We start from the raw sequence: 20,425 nt of genomic DNA on the forward strand, positions 1-20,425 counted from the left end.
TTGCACAGATTGAAAATTGGCTTAACTTGGAGCCATTTAACTATGCTGTTGCAATTGAGCAGTTAGAATTCAAAACACTATCTTTAGAAATAAGGAGTTTGATTCTCCTTCCACTGACAGTTTTCAGCAGTGTAGCTGCATTGACTCAAAGCAGTGTAGGTAAGGAATCGGATCTTAATTAGAAACCTGGCTTTTCACTGCCTTGAATCTTGTACAGTCACAATGTGGTTGTAAGTGGTATATCCATATTTTACTTTGTGCTGTTGTAAATTACTACACCGAGTAGAAAGCAATGGAGAATTAGAACCTAGGTGCTCTGTCAGTAGTTGCACAAGTAAAGGGGGCTTTATACAATGTCTCCCTATCCAGTTCTGAGGCTATCTGGAAACCAGTTCAGTGCTGGGATTTCTCTAAGTTGTCTGATTACAACAGCTTCCAGTGGGGTGTTCTGCCAGCTGAGGATCACTGAAATGCAGCAGGACTCCAACCAGGCCTCTGGCTAACACCCCTGTTCCCTAAGTCATGGGCCAAGAGGGGACTTCCGTAGGGCCAGTCCTATACCACTTAAGTATTCATGGAATATTTCAATAGTGTAGGGGAAGAAAGAGAAACTGACTTTACAGCCACTTTGCACCGCCAGTTCAGAATAATAAAGCTGCACTAGGGCTAAGCATCTGGTGTGCTAAGATGCCTAACACAGCTCCCATAATATTAAGATATGCCTGGAGCAGAATCCCAGATGCATTCAAGACAATTAAATCAGAACTTTAAAAAACTCGGCTCCCTTTTATGCTGCTGCTTTACCTCATGCTGCTTTGCCGTTGGTAGCATGCACCAACCTCAGCCTTACTTGTATTCAGATATAGATTCTGCATGTAATTCTATGAATTGTAGGCAGCTTTAATCAGAAATCTTACATGAAAAGAGCAGCAATTTCAAAAGCTCTTACATGGAAGCCTTGGAGACTGTTTGTCAGTGGCTATGTTTGGGGCATGGGGTACAGAGATTTAACTGTCCCATTAACATTAAGGAGTCATGAGGGTAAATGTCTGTGCGCCATTCTAACAATGTACTCAAAGGTCTGGCAAAGAGCCTGCTGCAAGTTCTAAATGTTATGGGGGGTGCGGGCGGGGGGTACCCTCAGCTAATGTGTACTTCCACTGAAGCGGGGGAGTTCAGCTGCCATATACCAGCTGAGGATCTGGCTGAACATTTGTAAATAAAGACTCTGCAAAGCAACACAATAGCTTTTTGGTTTAAAAGTTAAGGGAGAATGTATGGTCACGTACATAAGACTTACATAAAATAGCAAAAAGACATGGCAAATGGCTTCAGTTACATTTTGAAAGCATCTGAGAACACTGTCAGCAAAATCTAAAACACATATTGATTTAATATAAGAGCTATGCTGGCAGTCATATAACTGAAGTGTTACTACCCAAAAAATTAAGATAGTCCATTTAGTTACAGTTTGCAAGAAGGTGCTTTTTGGAGACCCACAATTAAGCTACTGTACACCAGAAGGGGCTAACTTAAAAACGTAGTCCGGAATTTCAAAATCTTTTGATCCTGCAATCTGTTTATGAACACCTGCAGTTATATCGCATGCACGTTCATTGGAAACAATCTGTTAACACTGTAAAATTATTATAGTGTAGTCCCATAGCATGTCACACTGTGGCAGTGCCTTTGATCTCCGCCCCTGGGAAACATTTTTTTCATGTGGGCAGCAGCAGCTGTAAATACAATGTTAATACTATTAGAGTATCAAATCTCCCTTTTATTTTGCTGGCTGAAGTCAGAGGGTTTATGCAGTACTACACTTCCCATATAACATGCTTTTAAGTTTCTGAAGTTTCAAGATAACCTAGTAAATGGACTATCTTAGATAGTTTTACAATGGAAATACATGAGAGGAAAAAAGACCTTTCTGTTCTCTTTAAATCTGGGAACACAATCTGGTGATAAAGATGTGACGATTATGATTTACATTTTGATCCTTGGCTCAGTTGACTCTCAGTCAAGCTTTTGCTCTACGACTTTGACTGGAAACAACCTTTTGGCTAAATCTTTAGCTAAGTTTGGGATGGTGCTTGAAAGTTGTCAGATTGGATTCCCATTGCCTGTGATATTAATGAAGAAAAGTTTTTTAAAAAATTCAAATTAACTCTGTCAGTGCTTCTGTTTGTCTTCTAGCAGCACTGAAAACCTAGTCACATTTACTTTACCCCATACAAATCTCTGCCTGGCTCACTGCCCACCACTGCACCGTGCACACTATTAGCACCCTCTGCCCCCAAATCAACAGATTCGCTAACATTCTCTGAGAAACACTATAAAGGATAACCTGCACTAGGTACCATGTCTGATAAATGTAAACACCTATTCAGAGCTCTAGGGTAATGCTACCCTAATTCCTACTAGTTTACTCTAGTGTAATTATTTTGCAATAGCTTCTTGGCTATTCAACATGTAAAGTTTTAGGCGGGCTACTTTCTAAAGATTAGGCCTTTCTTTTTTCTTATCTCTACTGGGTGTCCATGGTTAGTACATACGTAAATAAAAAATGCTAAGATAAAATTGCAGGCACAAGTTGGTGATGTAATCTTAACTCTGCTCCCTCTTTCTCCTTTTTGCATGCAGAATATGAGAAATGTGCACCAAAGAACCAAGGTTTCATGAGTTGTTTTATCCATGCTGGTCTCGGACATCAGGTGATTTTTCACCCCTCTCTCCCATTTTTGCTTTTTCCATGTAAGTGCTGCAATAGGAAGATATGGTGTGACTGGACAAGGTCCCACCTGTGTCTACACAGACTAGTCAGAGACCTTCAGTTGTCAAACACCACTATGTAACTTATTTACATAACTCTCCCCCCACCCACCTTAGTGATCCATACACCACATCACTTGCAGCTTCAGTTCTCCTCAAACCTCTGCTAAGGAGAAAAGGAAGAGCTCTCTCCACCCCAAGATCTTCTGGGTCTAACTTCTAGCCTGCCTTTCTCACCAAGCATTTACTTCCTATGCTGCTTTCTACCCTCTGTTAATGGGCTAATTAGTGCTTTAGAGCTTCCCAGCTCATTCTAATCCCCACTAATTAGGCAGTCAGGTGTGTGATTGGAATGCGGCCTCAGGTAGTGGTTCTCAGTCCTCTGTCACACAGGGCATATGAGGTTTGTATACGCATTTGGGGTTCTGTGCTTTGGAGCAAGCTGCGTCCAGTTCTTCTTGATAACCAGCCTATGAGAGTGGTGGGACTAAGTTGGAAAAGGCAGACAGTTTGGAGTTTCAGAGCTGAGGAGGGATGCTAAACCAGCCTCTAAAACTGATTAAAAGCTTCACAAGGATAAGAATTTCACAAGGATGTTTCAAAATGAAAAATCTGCAAAAAAACAGGAAAGGATGGAGAATAAAAGACAGGCCTGTGAGTAAAGATAGCCTGAAAAAATCCTTCATTCTGATTAATGGGAATTTTGCCATTGACTTAACTGGGAAAAGGATCAGTACCAACACTTGGAAAACTCTTCAAGACAGTAAAAAATGTTGTTCGGATCGTTGTGTAAAAACAGCAATGAAGTGAATCTCCATGAGAAATCAGAGAAAACAAGTACCTGTATAGCTTGTAAAGTGAGAGGATATTTTTGTGATATTCAGTCCTTAAATCTACCAGTATGTGAGTTGATATTGACTTAAAAGGCCCTCTATGTAAATATCCAAAAGTGAGGATTAAGCAGTTTCTGTATCTATGTAATAGTTCTTGTCTAACTCTAAACTTCTGCTTTTGTTACCCTGTGTTGGCTGACTGATTCTATTACTTTAATAGAAAATGAAACTGAACATTAACAAACCTGAAGTTTTTTAACAATATAAAAGGAGGTAAACAACATTTAACTTCAGATAGGGGGAAAATATGCAAATGAAGAAACCACCAGTGCAGACAGTATAGCAGGTGGAGGTGGTAGATGTGCAATAATCTTCTACATGCACTACTGGTAGAATTCTCAAATTTTGTACAGCTGGAGATGGCCGGTTGTGTGATCTGAGGCTCAGTACATGTTAGGCACTCCGGATATCTCAGAATAGCTTGTTGTAAGATCCAAGTCTCCCATGTTCTCTGTGTGTTTCCACAACTGGATGCTCATCTGGGGTTTTCAAGAGTGCTTAAAAGCTCCCCTATGCTCCTCATTTGTTGTCAGGGACACTGCTGAGCCTGTAGGCCCAGATTAAGCCATGCAGTTTACAGGTACCAGAACCACTCAGTTGCTCTGCATACAACACATCCAGTAACATCACTCCAAAATTATTAAAGTGCTCAAAATATTGGAGAGGGGGAGAGGAGAACTAACAGCTTTTCCCCTGTGTTTTGTTGACATTTCAAAAGTTTCTGACCAACCCTACTAAAACAAACACATGCAGGTTGGGTGACAGAGATTCTGATCCTCAGACAGACCAAGTTAAGGGCTTTGTGGCTACTGTAGAGATAAAAGAGAGGACAGCAGGGAAGAGGACTGGAAGGGTTGGGGGACGTAAGAGGCTGAGTACCTGTCTTGGGCTTTATAGGTCTGGATGGGGGCCGAAACAGTCATAGGCTTCAGCACAGCTCCTGACCATGCTAGGGTCACAGATGCACAAATACTCCAACAACACAGGCACACCCCAAAGGCCAGCATGCACCTGTGAGCTGAGCATAAAGCTCAACAATTTTGGTTCTTTTGTCATAGATGCTCTAATAACATGTGGGCATATAAGGGTGGAATAGGCTGTGATGGCTATCAGTTGCTATTTACTACTTTTGTTTCTTTGTACTTCACAGACCTTCTGATCACTCCTCTCTGCTAGGTCTCTTGTTCCTTCTCCTCTTCCTCCCCATTGATCAGTGAACAGAACGTGGGTGTGGGGGGGATCTTTGCACAGTTCCCCTCCATTAGTAAATAGGGCAGGGGGCTGCCCAGGGTGTGATAAATGAATATAGGTAGTAGTGAAACTTTGTCCTAATAGTGAGTGAGAAAGGATTAATGAATCTCACTTAATCATTTCCTGCTTAGAATGCCCGGTCCAAACTCTATTAAAGTGACTGGAAACTTTCCCATTGACTTCAACTTGCTTTTAATCAGGCCCAGAGCGAGGAGTGATTCCTCTCAGCTCTATTGGCTCTGCTTGACTTAGAGAAGAGCTGATAGGTCAAACAAAAAACTTTTCCTCTTGCCCCAAAAGGTCTTTGTTCCACTTATGAATCAAATTCCCTCAAAACAGTATAGAGTTAAGTCCCCAAATCTATATAATCTTAAAGTCAGAACAATGGTGGCCAGGAACAGTTAGATTTAAGTTTGGCTTTAAGCCTATGCATACAGTGATGGGAAAAGTCTTTTTTAATATAAAAGGAATGAAATCAATAGTGTTCCCAAAACCCATAGTTCTTTAAAGAGAACATTCCATAAGACTCTTCCATATTACAGAAAGCTATTTAACTTTTGTCTGAAGAGTTTCTAATCAATTGCCCATTTTTACCCTTCTTTGTTATACTCCTGTGTGCAAACTTTCTGCTATTTAAATATCTTTACAAGTACTTAATTTTGTTGCATTTAGTAGACATTTTCACTATACATTTTAAAATCCTGAAAACTGGAATTTCTTTTGAATGGTATTTAAAGGGTATTCTAAAACAGAACAATATTTTTCAAATGAAATCTATAATGAGCTGTTGAGAATAATTCAACATTCTGAATGAATGAATGAAGAGAACCAATTAAACAATGCTTGAAACACAGGAAAACACTGCAAATACCACAATCGGAATGCAGAGCTTTGTAAGTAGGGAGAGTTATACTTATTTCAGGAGATAAGAAGTAGCAGCAAATACGTAAGTAATTATAAAGTTCCTTTTTGTTACTGTGGCTACAATAAAGAATTGCCCGTAGAGAGAATTTGGTTTTAACTGTATTAAGAAAAAATTAGCAACTAATTAGTACGCTACTATGTCTTTCAAGGCCACATAATCCAAGTTTTGTGTTTTGGTTTTTTTGGTGGTTTTTTTTTTGGGGGGGAGGGTGGTGGTGGTGGTGGTGGTTGTTTTTAATTTATTGGCTTTTGATATTTTAGAGCATTGTTTTGTGCATAACTGCCAATTTTCATTCTGAAGCTTTTGGTCTCCCTGTTTGAATACATGTGTATATATATATGAAGTTCAGAGTTTGTTTTTCTTTAAAACAACAACAACAACAACAACAAAAACCTTCAGATATCTATCACTTATCTCATGAAAGCAATTAAAAACTTAGACTTTTATGCTGGTGCTCTTAAGGAGCATGAATTGGCACACTAGTAAACACATATTTACCCAGGGCACTTGTGACTCATGTCACACACATGCTAAAGGACTAAGTCCATAGATTATGCTGTAGAATTAAAATCAGAAATGACAGTACAGATACTGAAGTTTTCAAGCACTTTCCTCAAACCCACAGAAATCTGAAAATGGAACTGTGTGGGAGGCATTAGCTTCTACTACCTGCTGTTCATCTTTATGAATGAGTCAGATTTTCTATTAAATCTTTGCTGTATGTGAGCTTTTACCTCTCTGTTGCAGACAGAAGGAATGTGTATGGTACTATATAATTGCTTAGGTATTGAAATGGCACTGGCATCCCACTGTTTTGTGTAGAGAAGGTAGAATCCAATCATAATTCATATCATTTTAAACATTAATGATTCCTGAAGCTAGAAGTTTCAATAATGGTATGAGATTTAAGATTACACAGAGCAGAAAGACAAAAGGAGAGTGATGAGAGCAAGAGGGGGGAGATGCATGCATGCAATTCAAAGAATTCAGATCAAAGTCTGTCTGTCATTAAAGTTCTAGCTCTTTCACAAGGTATCTGGAATATCTTGACAAAACTGGAGAAAATCCTAAAACTTCTCCCAACTGGCTTTTCAGTTAAAGGGGTGGGGAGAACCTATTTCTTTGAATAAAAGTTATAAGGTCTGAAAACAAATAGAGTTACTTAGTTGCTGAAATCTCTATTTTGGCCTCGTGTGTCCCAATGACAGCATTAATAACTCTGGGTGGGATTTTCAGTGTTGGCCAAATTCTGCTTCCACTGAAGTCAGAGATTTCCTGATGACTTCAATGGAAGCAAAGTTAGGACAGTGCTGAATTGTGCTAAAAGTCTATTCTTCATGCTTAAACCAAAATATTTTTTTCCATACATATATCTTGATCTCACCTACATGATTCAGCATAGCACATACAAGTACAGACATATTCCTTCACACCTACTAGTTTTCCCCCTTCTTTCAACTGTGGACTTTCTTCTTGCATATTTTAAGTGGTTAAGCCTGAATTTTTTCCGACATATTCACCCTGATAGAGGCCCTGAGATGTAACCTGTGACAGCCAGGTAGTCATTCTTAAAACCACTTCTGGGTTATAAAAATCTCTTTTACTGAGTCTGAGGTGTTGTATGAAAAAATTACAGACACATGTCCTAATTGGGACCGCCTAATTATATTGAAAGGTACAGTTATAACATATGCTTATCTAGGTAAGGAAAGGATGACCTAGATTCTAAATACTATATGAAGATTTTAAACTTAGGGCTTTAGGCTACCCATATACATAGGTGCTGCACCCTCTGGCTTGAAGTGATTTTCATTATATATATATATATATGGTTTAAAGTTTGAGTCAATGGCTCTCAGCACCCCCACTTTAAAAATTGTTCCAGCACCCATGCCCAAATATGCACCCTCTATATGCTATCCCATGCTATTTTCGTAACATAGAATTAGAAACACTTAAATGAAAAGGAACACATAAATATGATTAGAAATATCACAAGGGGTCGGTCCTGGGGCCGGTTTTGTTCAATATCTTCATAAATGATCTGGAGGATGGTGTGGATTGCACTTTCAGCAAATTTGCGGATGATACTAAACTAGGAGGAGTGGTAGATATGCTGGAGGGCAGGGATAGGATACAGAGGGACCTAGACAAATTGGAGGATTGGGCCAAAAGAAATCTGATGAGGTTCAACAAGGATAAGTGCAGGGTCCTGCACTTAGGACAGAAGAACCCAATGCACCGCTACAGACTAGGGACCGAATGGCTAGGCAGCAGTTCTGCGGAAAAGGACCTAGAGGTGACAGTGGACGAGAAGCTGGATATGAGTCAGTAGTGTGCCCTTGTTGCCAAGAAGGCCAATAGCATTTTGGGATGTATAAGTAGGGGCATAGCCAGCAGATCGAGGGACGTGATCATCCCCCTCTATTCGACATTGGTGAGGCCTCATCTGGAGTACTGTGTCCAGTTTTGGGCCCCACACTACAAGAAGGATGTGGATAAATTGGAAAGAATCCAGCGACGGGCAACAAAAATGATTAGGGGTCTGGAAAACATGACTTATGAGGAGAGGCTGAGGGAACTGGGATTATTTAGTCTGCAGAAGAGAAGAATGAGGGGGGATTTGATAGCTGCTTTCAACTACCTGAGAGGTGGTTTCAGAGAGGATGGTTCTAGACTATTCTCAGTGGTAGAAGAGGACAGGACAAGGAGTAATGGTCTCAAGTTGCAGTGGGGGAGGTTTAGGTTGGATATTAGGAAAAACTTTTTCACAAGGAGGGTGGTGAAACACTGGAATGCGTTACCTAGGGAGGTGGTAGAATCTCCTTCCTTAGAAGTTTTTAAGGTCAGGCTTGACAAAGCCCTGGCTGGCATGCTTTAATTGGGGATTGGTCCTGCTTTGAGCAGGGGGTTGGACTAGATGACCTCCTGAAGTCCCTTCCAACCCTGATATTCTATGATTCTAAGTTATATTAGCATTAGTGTTCTTTTAAAAATCACTATGTACATTTTGAGGAATACAGTTCAAAGGAAGATGTTTGACTTTGCCTTCTAACTTTTATAGTAGTAAGTCAAGCTTTATTTATGGTGTACACTTGTTTTTTCAATGAATGTGTCTATCTATATACCCAGGCAAGTGAGGTGTATTAGGGAAAGGTGAATAGAATACTGTATTTGCCAAATAGCACAACTGAGTGCTATTCAGTGAGATAAATATGGCCTGAATGTTCAGCTTGCAAGCCTTCATCTGCCCATCCTTCATCAAGCTCAGCTAGTTCTCACTGCCTGCAACAGTAGAAAGGTTGAACAGTTCTGTCATCAGCCTGAACATCTAGCCTCCCATTTTCCATATTTTAGACCTAAAGGAAACCTCTTCTAGTGGCCTGAAGCAACACTTACAGTACTAAAGGGTAAACAGTAATGAGAAGGAGCATTTTCTAGTCCCTCTGCTTTTTCAGGATGGGTGGAATGGGCAAAGTGTCTCCCTCTTGCTATGCTTTCAGGTCCCTAACTACTTTACATAGAATGAAATCCTGGCACTGAATTTTGCAATTGACTTCAGTGGAGCCAAAATTTCATGCAGTCCTCCAATACTGATCTCCCTGCTGGTGCTGTCCCCTTGTGTTTGGATATTGTTATTACAGACTTGGTTGGGGAGCCCCTTGTTGGACGCTCACCAGGCTGTTGTGGTTGGGTCCAAGCACTGGATCCTGCAGGCTTGTAAGCCTACTGAATCTGAGCAGTGTCTAGGTACCATTTGACTTGGGTTTCTCAGGCTCACTCCTCCTGTGCAGACCTCCTGTCCTGGTACCCCTTCTCAGAAGTAAAACCCATGGTCCAGGTCCCTTATGCTCCTGAGGTCAGTGCTGAACCGCAAGTCTCCCCAATAGCTTAAGACCACCCTTTCCAGAGCTCTACCCTTGTGGGTACTCCAGTTTACAGCTTAACTCTTCTGGGACATGAGACTCCTAGGAACTTGGAATCTTTGCAAAGGAACTTCTTATTGTAGAGAAAACAGATATTTTTGCATGGGTCTGTAAGTAACACAGCCTGCCCACACAATCTCTCTCTCCAGAGCCCTCCGCACTCCAAGAGCTCTTTAGGTTTTTGGTCAGCCTTCAGGTTAAGCGCTCTGCCCTTGCAACAAGATCTCTAGCTTGTTCGGATCAATCAGTCAAAAGGAACCTTCTAGTTCAGAAAGTACCTGTCCCTTCATTCCTTGATTCCCAGATTCTGGAGTTTTTGAAAGTTAGTTCTTACATCTTGTTTTTCTGTTTTGCTGAGGAATTTCCATTGCTCCGATTCCCACCACCACACTCACCACCTGCAGACAACCTGGAAAAACTAGTTTCCTTTAACAGCAAGTATCGCTAGTATCCATTCTATTGCCAAGGCAAAGACTTAATTACTACTTTGATTTGTTATGTAGTTTCTTCCACAATTGGTGTGGGGGCCGGAAGAGATGATATGTGATCTTGTATTTGCAAAGGATTGCAGAAGGTGCCCCTTTTTGGAAAAGACATTACTCACAGGTTAAAAGGCATGATTCTTCCCTTACTGAAACCATGACAATGTGAAACCGATCAAGTTATATTTGTTTAAATGTTACGCTAGCCTACCTTTAATTAGCCCCTTCAAAAGTCAATGGGACTTGAGCTTCTAAGTCACTTAGAGGTCGATTCAAAGGTACTGAAGTGTTGCAATGCTCAGAGTTCCAGTATCTATCTCCAAGGTACTCTGCTGCCACGTGAGCTTGTCTGCCCTGAGGTAGGTGCCCAGGCTCCCCACACAATGTATGGGAAGAAACTATATGCCTAAGAACAAGAGTCTCAGCAGCTGTCAATCTGCGGCTAAGCTAGCCAGCAATGAAATGCAGAGGAAATGGCTGGGATTTAGGACCCAGATTTACAAAGGGGGCACCTAATTCTGTCTCACCATTGGGCTATTGGGTGTCTGGCATGGGTGTCTCTCTCCTGTTGGAACTGTCTTACTCTCTAGAAATTAAATATTCATTGGGCTATACCAATTAAGATGACTGATGCTATAGCCTGGTGGTTAGGGCACTCACTTGGAATGTGGGAGTCACACTCAAATCTCTGCTCCAATAAATATTTAACTACTTATACAAGTGGAACAGCTTCATGAGAGAGAACAAGCCACCCTAGAATACCCAATAGTTGGATGGTAAAGGCTCCCACATGAGATGTCAGAGAGCTGATTTAAGTCTGTGCTCCAAATCAGGCAGATTGAGCATTTAAACTTGAGTCTTTCACTTCCACATCCCACTTGAGTTCCCTAACCATTGAATTATCGGGTAGACTGAGCCACACCCATGGCAGTATTTTATGCAAGGCCTGATCCTTGAACGTCAGAGCCCAAATGTTGGATTTAGGTGCCTGAATGCCTTTGTGAATCTAGCCCCTAGGTGTCTTTGAAAAACATACCCTTCACCAGTCTAACTCTCTCAGGATTTTTCCTTGACTGTTTTTTTTTTAAATGTGCAATCTGTACCCCATTAGCAACTTTCCAATCCTTCATTGCAAGGAAATAATAGGGCTAATTTATCAAATTTGCTTTAGCAGCTTTCCCAAAATTTTTCATGTCTGATTTAAAGTATTAACAGAATTGGGAAACTTTCTCTACATTAAAAAAGGGAGGGCAAAGACAAAGTTTCATAAACAAGGGGGAAAAGGAATCAATTAAAGTTCCTGAAAAAGAAACAATCACTCACAACATACAGTTCAGCAAGTTTTTAAGAAGTAATTAGTGGGGGAAGGTCCTTGTAATTCCATACTACACTTGGTTTCCAGTGGCTCCATGGCTTATAAAAGGATTGGAAATGTATAAGGAATAATATAATATGAGTAACATATATGCCAGTATAATTGTCACCACTTCCCTGATAAAATCTTAAGGGTTTAAAACTTCTTTCTATAAAGACTGCTGTGCCCTACTGTCTTTCTGAAAATGCCCAAATACCACTTGTCTCAGTAGCATATGTTGCAGTGATGTTATTAGATTATTGAAATTAAATTACAATTGGATTTTCAAGTTTGACTGGAAATGCAGCCTTTTAAAATGGGGGAAGATGCAGAAAAATCAAAGCATCCAATATTATCCCACATACATCAGATTACATGAGATGGCTACACACCCTCACATATTTTATTCTAGACTAATCTCTCTTCAAGACACTTTACTCAGTCTGAGAACAACAAACCTGATGTCACACAGGAACAAAACAATGTTCAGAGCTTTTGACTTGTTGGATTTACTTCACAAATCCTGAATCTCAAAGCAGAGAAGAAAACAGATGTTGTAAGAACTCTAAAGATCATAGCACTCCACCCCCAACCTATTTACTATATTTCTGTCTTCACTTGTAACAACTGCAACACAGACCATATTGAAAGGCTGAGGGAGAATTACTTACCATGTAAGTAACAGTTTTTCCACAAATTTGTGATTTTTGGCTCTCATGACACTTGGCAGCATGAGGGATGACTATAATATTTAAATCTGACAATCATTCAGTGGTGTGTGTGTGTGTATACACAAAAAATATTGTGCTAATGTATATTATGCATTAAATTCAGTGGAGTATTAAAGGTATAGATATGTGAGAACAGAAATAGGCCCCGAAGGATTTTAGTTGTACCCATGTAAATCTGCAGTAACTCTGAAGTCATGTTATACTTGTAGTCAGAGGAGTTTCTCTAGGCAACTGTGTAAATATGAACAACAGTCTCCGGCCTCTTTTGTTTGAATAACACCAATTTAGGGTTTGGTTTGGCTACACTTTGAGCTGGAGGTCTAAGTTCCAGCTCAAGAAAACAGAGCCATGCCAGCTCTGATCAAGCTAGTATGATACAAAACAGCGTAGCCTCAGCTGCATGAGGGGCTAGCCACCCTGAGTACTTGCATAATGCTTTGGGGAGTTATGTACCCAGGTCGGCTAGCCCCTCCCACCACCATGGCTACACTCTATATTGAATATACTAGTTCCATCAGAGCCAGCATGGGTATGTCTCCTGGAGCTGGACTTTAGGCCTCCAGTTCAAAGCAAAGACATACCCTTACACTCAGCTAAATTAGCTTCATGCCCAATTACTGATACATGGCTCACCTTTGCATCTGGAATTACTTACATGATGTAGAACCAGAAAGAAGGTTCTCTGGGAATAAAGCAACTAGGAGGAGGTCAGAAGGTTGAACTTAAAATGCGGGTTTTGTCTGTCACCTGTGAAAGAAACAAAAATAAAACAAAATATTACCTCACCTTCTATGTCTCTCTAATATCCTGAGATAGCTAAAACTATACCGCATAAAAGAACAAGCAATCTTAAATGCACTAATTAAAGCAATCTGATGGCAAAATGTCTCCACGTCATAGCCGACCACTATGATGTCATTTCAGATGAAAGTGAACAAGAGATCACAGTAAGGAGGACAGGACCAGTGAAAAAAATGTACAGGTGTGAAATGGTGGCTTCATGAGGATAAAACTATGGAGAGCTATGTTAGCCCTTGGCTGGCATGTGAAGCATTGGGGAGAGCATGGAAGGGTGAACTTCTTTAAATCCTCCCTAATTTCCTAAACTAAGAATCCCAGCACTGCTAATACTAGAGTTTAGTGGAAAAGCTGTAGGAATATGGAGTTAGAGCTTTGCTAATATGTATCTGAAAGTGTGCCTGGATTTACCTTCTGCAAGACAGTACAGGCTGCAGCCTTTTGAATGGTAAGCCTGCCAGGAAGATGCCCCCCACCTGCCTCAATGAGTGGGGAAACTTGATGGGGCTTGCTGTGACAGGGGACAGTCTCAGCAGCGAGGGAGGGAATACTTGTTGAGGGACACAAGGTAGTGTCTCTCCCAGAAGTCTCTGGCACCCATTGGCTAGCTGGGAGGAGGGTTGCTGGGTGGGCACCACCTCAGCTACCAGGATTCAACCTGGAGTGGGGGCCATGTGGAATCATTCAGCTCCATTCCAGCAGCCCCACCCTGAACTAGGAATGGGGATCGAACCTGACAGGTTCTTCCCATCTAGACAATTACCCATTTGGAGGTAGGGAAGTAATCTTTTCTCCAGTGGGCCAATTCTTTTTTCCCATCATTACTTGCAGCTAGTTTCTAGTGTGATTAAAAGGATAAAAATGAATGGTTCCTAAAGGAGATGGGCCTTGGGCTCATGGGACTGGGTCAGACCTCATGGGCTGAGCTCCCCACCCTTCTGCACCTTCTGTCTGCCTTGCAAGGAGGAGAGTAAGGAAAGCCTACCTCAAGTTATGGGTTATCTTGTAAAAAGCCCTGTAACCCCTGCACTCTAACCAGTTAAATGCCTGGTAGAGTGTGGATGATGGTTGGGTAGAGCCTCTCCCCTATGCTGAAGTTTAATAAAAATTGCAACCTGCCATTTAATTCCATGCATATGTTTGTCCTCAATTCACCACTGTCTGCATCCAGTGAGAGGCACATTGTTCCAACCCTTTAGGTCTGAGTCACCTAGGCTGTGTCATGACACCACAATTTTGTGGTACAAATGCATGCCAAACCCTGCTGTAATCCCATCCTGGTTATCCGTTTCCATTGTATTGTGTTAATCCCCACATGATCATATAATAATAAATAGAATTATTTAAATCGTATACTGTTTTTATCCATAGATTGAAGTGCTGTACAAAAGATGGCAGCATCTCCATCTTACAGATGGGAAACCTGTGGTACGGAGATGAAGTAGCTTCCTTTACGTCTCATAGCAGGTGAATGGCAGAGTCAAACAGAACAAAGGTCTCCTGATTCCCAGTCCAGTGGCCTAGCTGCTGACTCATGCTGTGATCACTTTGTTGATTCTAGAAGTATGAGGTTTTTTTAAAGATGAAACCAATTAACTTACATTTCATAGTCTCAGTTTCTTCATGCACTGCAGTGATCCTTTGGTGCTTTGAAATTTCAGAAGCAATCAGAGTAAAAGTTCCCTGTTGTACAACAAAAGCAATATTAATTCCATACAACATTGATTCGTCTGTAGATCCAAAGGCAACTGGGGAATATCTAAAATCCACATATCCACGAGTGCTGGATTCTGAATGTTGATCTCTTATTTAGCTAAAGTGATATGTAAAAACCAACAAACAGAGGCTCCTAAAATGCTTGGGGCTGCAGCCATGCATGTATGTCTAATTGAAGAATACTATTAACTTGCACTCAAAATTCTTCCTTCTGATTAACCATTTTCCCATAGTGTAATATCATAGTGTTCAATGTGTACTCATTTAATTTATTTTTGTGTCTAATCATTCCCTTTCAGTGTGTATCTCTTGCACAACATACAAAATATAAAGAAACCACATGGGCACAGTGGGGCCCAAATAACTGTTTACTAATTGTACACAACATGCAAGGTTTGTTCAAATTCATATAAACCCTGCTTTTCTGGTAAGATTCTGAGGGCCTCAGAAACATAGACATTGAGGCCACTAAAGGGATCACAAGCTACTTAAAGGGCTATGACCCAATTCCTACAGGGGGTATCTGCAGACTAAACCTGAAGACAGGTGGATCTGGAGATCTGCTCTTTTGGGAAGATGACAGAATGAAAACACTACCATTGCACATATGATTAAAAATAGTCATCTTCAGTTAGGGCAGACATTGAAATAAATATGAATAATGTTTAGTGTACTGGCAAGGGCGTGTGCAGAAATTAACTTTGACCTCTTTGGGGAGGCACACTCTGTGCCCCCTGGCCCCAGCTTGCTCTTCCTTCTCCTGTCCCGGGGCTGGAGGAGGTCTGTGCCCTGATGATTATTGGGGATTCCATGCCTCTGCTAGTCCCCGCCCCTTGCGCATGCCCCTGTGGCAACAAGTTATATACTTACACCTCCTGGAGAAATTAAGATATTAGGCAAGACCATAAATGAGGTTAATACAGTGTCATGACATTTGTCTAACATGAGTTAACATGATGAGGATCCTAGAGATTTATTTTTGGATTAAGATCTTTTTTAACAAAAATACTGTCATGAACAAATGAGTGACTCCATCTCACTTTTTCCCACTTCTTTGACATGACTTTTTTTTTTAGCTTTATCCAAGAATTATACAGGACTGTGTTCTTCAGAATCTAAGTCTCTGTTTAACACTAGAAAACTAAATATAATGTCTCAGTTACTGGAAATACTACTCCCACAGTAAAATTAAAAGGCCAGTAACACCAGTGCCAAGAAACTTAACATTGAAATCTAGGGACAACAGTTTCAAAATAAAACAATTCACCGTGGGAGCAGATTACTATGGGATATGTCCCAGCCTGTTTTGAAATCACTTATCCATTTGCTAGCCTTAGTTCCCCAAGTGGGAACCTTATGGATATGGAAGCTGGGCCCTCTCATGCAAGGTATTGCATCAATTTGAGCTTTAGGGCTTTAAAACATTTGTACATTTGTTGTGTTGTCTTGTAAGTACCTGAAAAGATAGCACTCTAGAGAATCTGTACATGTTTAATAGATATATTTTACAGATTTTAAATCAGTGAGTCAATTGCCCCAAGCAAAAAATAGTTACTGTGTATCCCCTCAGTTACGTTGCGAGTCTGGCTAGATAATCATACTATTCCCTTCTGGCTTTAACGTCTATAAATCTGCTGATCTGTAAACTTGTAGACTAGATTGTGCTTTTGATGCTCAATCACTACTCAAAATTATATAATGGAAGTATCAACTCCAAGTAACATGGATCTACCGGTCTTAATTGTGGAAAGCAGCCCATGCCACAAAAACCATAATCCCTCCACTAAGGCACAATTGGGCACTTCAAATATCAGTTGGGAAGTCCCAAGGACTGAAACTGAAAAGCGACTTTCAATTACTATAATCCAATGAGTTAAAAATGACTGCTAACTTTTAAAAAGTTCCAGGGCATGGGTTGTGTCATTCTGTTACTCTGTAACTGAAAAATTCTTTAACTTACCAAAACCAAATAAATAAAACTAACCTGTGGTTCACACCAATCCTTAAGATACCACAGCTTAGATAAACATTTTAAAAATACATGAGAAGTTATTTTAAATAGCCTCTCAGAACATCAGACAACATGTCCCTTGTTAAGAGGATTTTGGTACGACTTCAACCATAGTGCAAACTTCAAGACTTATCCAAACAAGTATGTACATAGATATCCTATGCACATTTTATAGCACCTTTCATCCCAAAGACTTCAGAATCTATGTATAGTACATGCAGCTTCACTGAAATGTGGTCCACATACTGGCTTCTGAAAGTTTTAAAGATGTAGAGACCATCAGGAGACAACAAAGAGGATTAAAAAACGGTATGATGGTGAGCCACAGCACCTAGGACGACCCTAGAAAGGCATGGTTTCTTCTTCCAACAACCTTGAATTTCTCTCCTGTAATCCTTTTAAATAAGGGTCTGACTTTCATTTACTATAAGGCCCCCTTATGTAATGTAATGGGACCTTAACTGGATGTAAATGAAAATGGGTCCCACTGGAATTAAAGGGCAACAGATGCAGCTCATGAGTGTTCACCAATTCCTGGAATGATTCACACTCCCAAATAGCACATTTAGTTGTGTCCTCCCACACCCGTTCCTTAAAGATGAAATGCTCCTGTCCTCATTTTCTCAGTGCAGGGGGAGATTTTCAAAGGCAATAGTGACTGTTAGGCACTGAGCTGCTATTGGCTTTTAATAGGTGACTGAAGCCTAACTGCCATTTTTGGCTTTGAAAACTTCCCCAGGATCCCTGATTTGTGTCTGTGCAGCTCCTGAGCGTTTATATGTTCATTGGTTGCTCTTTCCGTTGCTCAGCTGCAATGGCTGTGATCTGAAACATCCCTAAAGATTGTTTCTACCTTCTGGAGCACATTAGCACAGCTTCAGGTGGGCAGGAAATTAATGGAAAATAAACAGATTCTGGAGGCACTGCAGGCACTAAATAACAAACTAAATATAACTAAACTGTAGGGAAAAGATACTTATGTTTGCTCTGGCAGGGATGGGAGATTGGGGTGAGGCGGAGGGCAAATTTAAATGTTTCGATGACAAAATAATCCAAGGCTAGGGATAGGACTGCCTTCCCTGCCCAATAGAATCACACTTCTATCCATCTTTCTGAAACCTTAGAATAAATCTGAGACTGACCTTTTCTCTAACATTCAGATAAAAGTGGTTTTCATCCCCTCAATTCTTAATACTCTTCCTCTCACAGGTCACCATGATGATGGTTTGCATTAAGGCAGAGCCTTCTAAGTAACCTATAAAGGAAGTCAAAATTCTCCAACCCTTAAAAACTGTTTAAAACTGAGCCTCCATATTCAAGACAATACCCTTAACCCCAACACACCAACTGGCTTGAAATAATTGTATTAGTATAGCAGTGATATATTAATTACAAGTACTCTATAGAGGAAAATATTTATGAACAAGACCCTCTGTATAACTTTCATACTGGAAAGAATGCTGCTCCCATTGATATAAATGTCATCCTAAAACACTGGCAAAGGGGAGTGCAGTGCAGCTGAAATACTGTATTTGTTGCTTCACATTCCCATGGGTTGAAAAGAGACTCAAATACTTTGTGTCATGATTGTGTAGTGGGCTCTTAGTTCTTTTTTCTGAGTAGAGACACAGGTGATGTCATTTGTCTTTACAAATCACTTCAAATGGACTAGTATGGATAAATCATACTCAGCCCAAAGTGGACACTTTCAACCACAGGGACCCATGTGTAGTGGTCACCCCAACCCACTGGACCACTGAATATTTCACATACTAAACTGGTGGTTATTATCCTGCAGAGCACCATTCCTGGGCACTGCTACTTTCGTAAATAACATGTTAGTCAACCACAAGATCTAACTGGCTGATTTTAAACTGATGCCACTTCCTGGTAGCAGCTTTCCCTCTCTTTGCACTTATCTAGCACCTTTTGTCTGAAAATCTCAAAATAAAATGCACATAAATAGCCATTTTCTTTTGATACCCATTATATGCATATGCATCATGTAACGCAAACCAGTCTTTTGGGAGAGACTAGCAAGTTAATTATTTGGCAACAGTTCAAAGGCTATTGTTTACACTAGAAACTTGATCCTACTTGGAAAAATAAAGGTGTGATTTCACACAGGATATTGTTCCAGATATAGACCTTTTCCCATCACATAACATCCGATAATTCCACATTCTTATCTTTACTTTTTTAACTCTAAAGTAATGATTCACAAAGCAGATAGGAACTGCTTCAGAAGTCCAGGGCAGGGGAAACTGAAAAGTTTGTCAACTATCCGATCACACACATTACAAGGCAATTTAACACTCAAACACAATTTTCATGACATAAGGAAATATTTGACTTTTTGTGTATTAATTCATAATCCTGCTCTAGTTGAAATTATCTCCCACAGTTAGGGTGTAAATTCAGCTTTTCTGGGAGAGAGGGGGAATCTCATTGACATGGTTTCAAAAGTTGTACAATTTATGCTTTTTCTTGGGCTGGGTTGGTCTCTCTCTGGTTCAGCTCCACAAACCGAATAGGGATAAATCAACAAGGCCATAATACATCTATTATTCCTTACTTTTACAAGTACTGAAAGAACTAGATTACCTTGGCATTAACATGACATGTTACTGAATTACTGTAAATGTAAAATTGCCAAGGTTTCTGAAAGGAATTCTTCACAGCCAAGGCTTGTTTTCCATTGTGGTTTGAATCATTTTGTCTCATTTTCTTTGAGGTTTTTACAGCTCATCTGTTTAGATACGACTGCACTTGCAAGTTTATATTACAGTCCTTTAATATTTCTAGCTAGATTATAGTTGTCATTAGTAAAAAAAAAAACTAATTGTTTAGGTTTTCTTGTCTCAACTATTAAATAAATTAGAGGCAGGAAGAGTAGTATTACCCATATGAAAACTACACCCATCTATAGAATTAGACTTATAGAAGGAAAACATATATCTGCCTGCTCCAGTAGATTTTTGTAGAAATCTTCCACAAAATATGGCTTTGGATACAGTTTAAGAATCAATTATTTTTGTAATAATTGAACACCAGTAAATAAAATAGCCTTCTCAAAAAGGACATTATCACTTTTACTGAACTGCTTATGCCATATATTAATGTTCCATTCTTCTGTTAAAGATATTTCTTTGATCTTCAGCAAATTTCTCTCCCCTTGATCTTTGGGTAAAATAGTAAATCTGGTTAGGTGTAGATGTGTGCTTAGTTATATTAGAGGAAATAATATGTTTTATCAAATAATAAACCTACAAATAATATGTTTTATCAAAATCACCAATCTGTCAAACATGGCCAGCATTTAATCCATATCGTATCTCTACTAACTTGTACTGTTGGCCCTGTATCTACTTAAACTCTCTGGGGTTATTATGTGTCTCATTATAACTGACCAATCCAGAGTGAGAGAGACAAGGTAACTGAGGTAATCTTTTGATGGAAGGGTCAAGATTTTGAGCTTCAAAGAGCTCTTCCTCAGGTCTGAATGGGCTTTCTAGTTATGGACCATTCACATTTGCGGTCACTGCACTCCCTGTGATTTGGAGAGC

Source organism: Lepidochelys kempii, chromosome 4 (assembly GCF_965140285.1).
Source record: "Lepidochelys kempii isolate rLepKem1 chromosome 4, rLepKem1.hap1, whole genome shotgun sequence".
Lineage (NCBI taxonomy): Eukaryota > Metazoa > Chordata > Testudines > Cheloniidae > Lepidochelys > Lepidochelys kempii.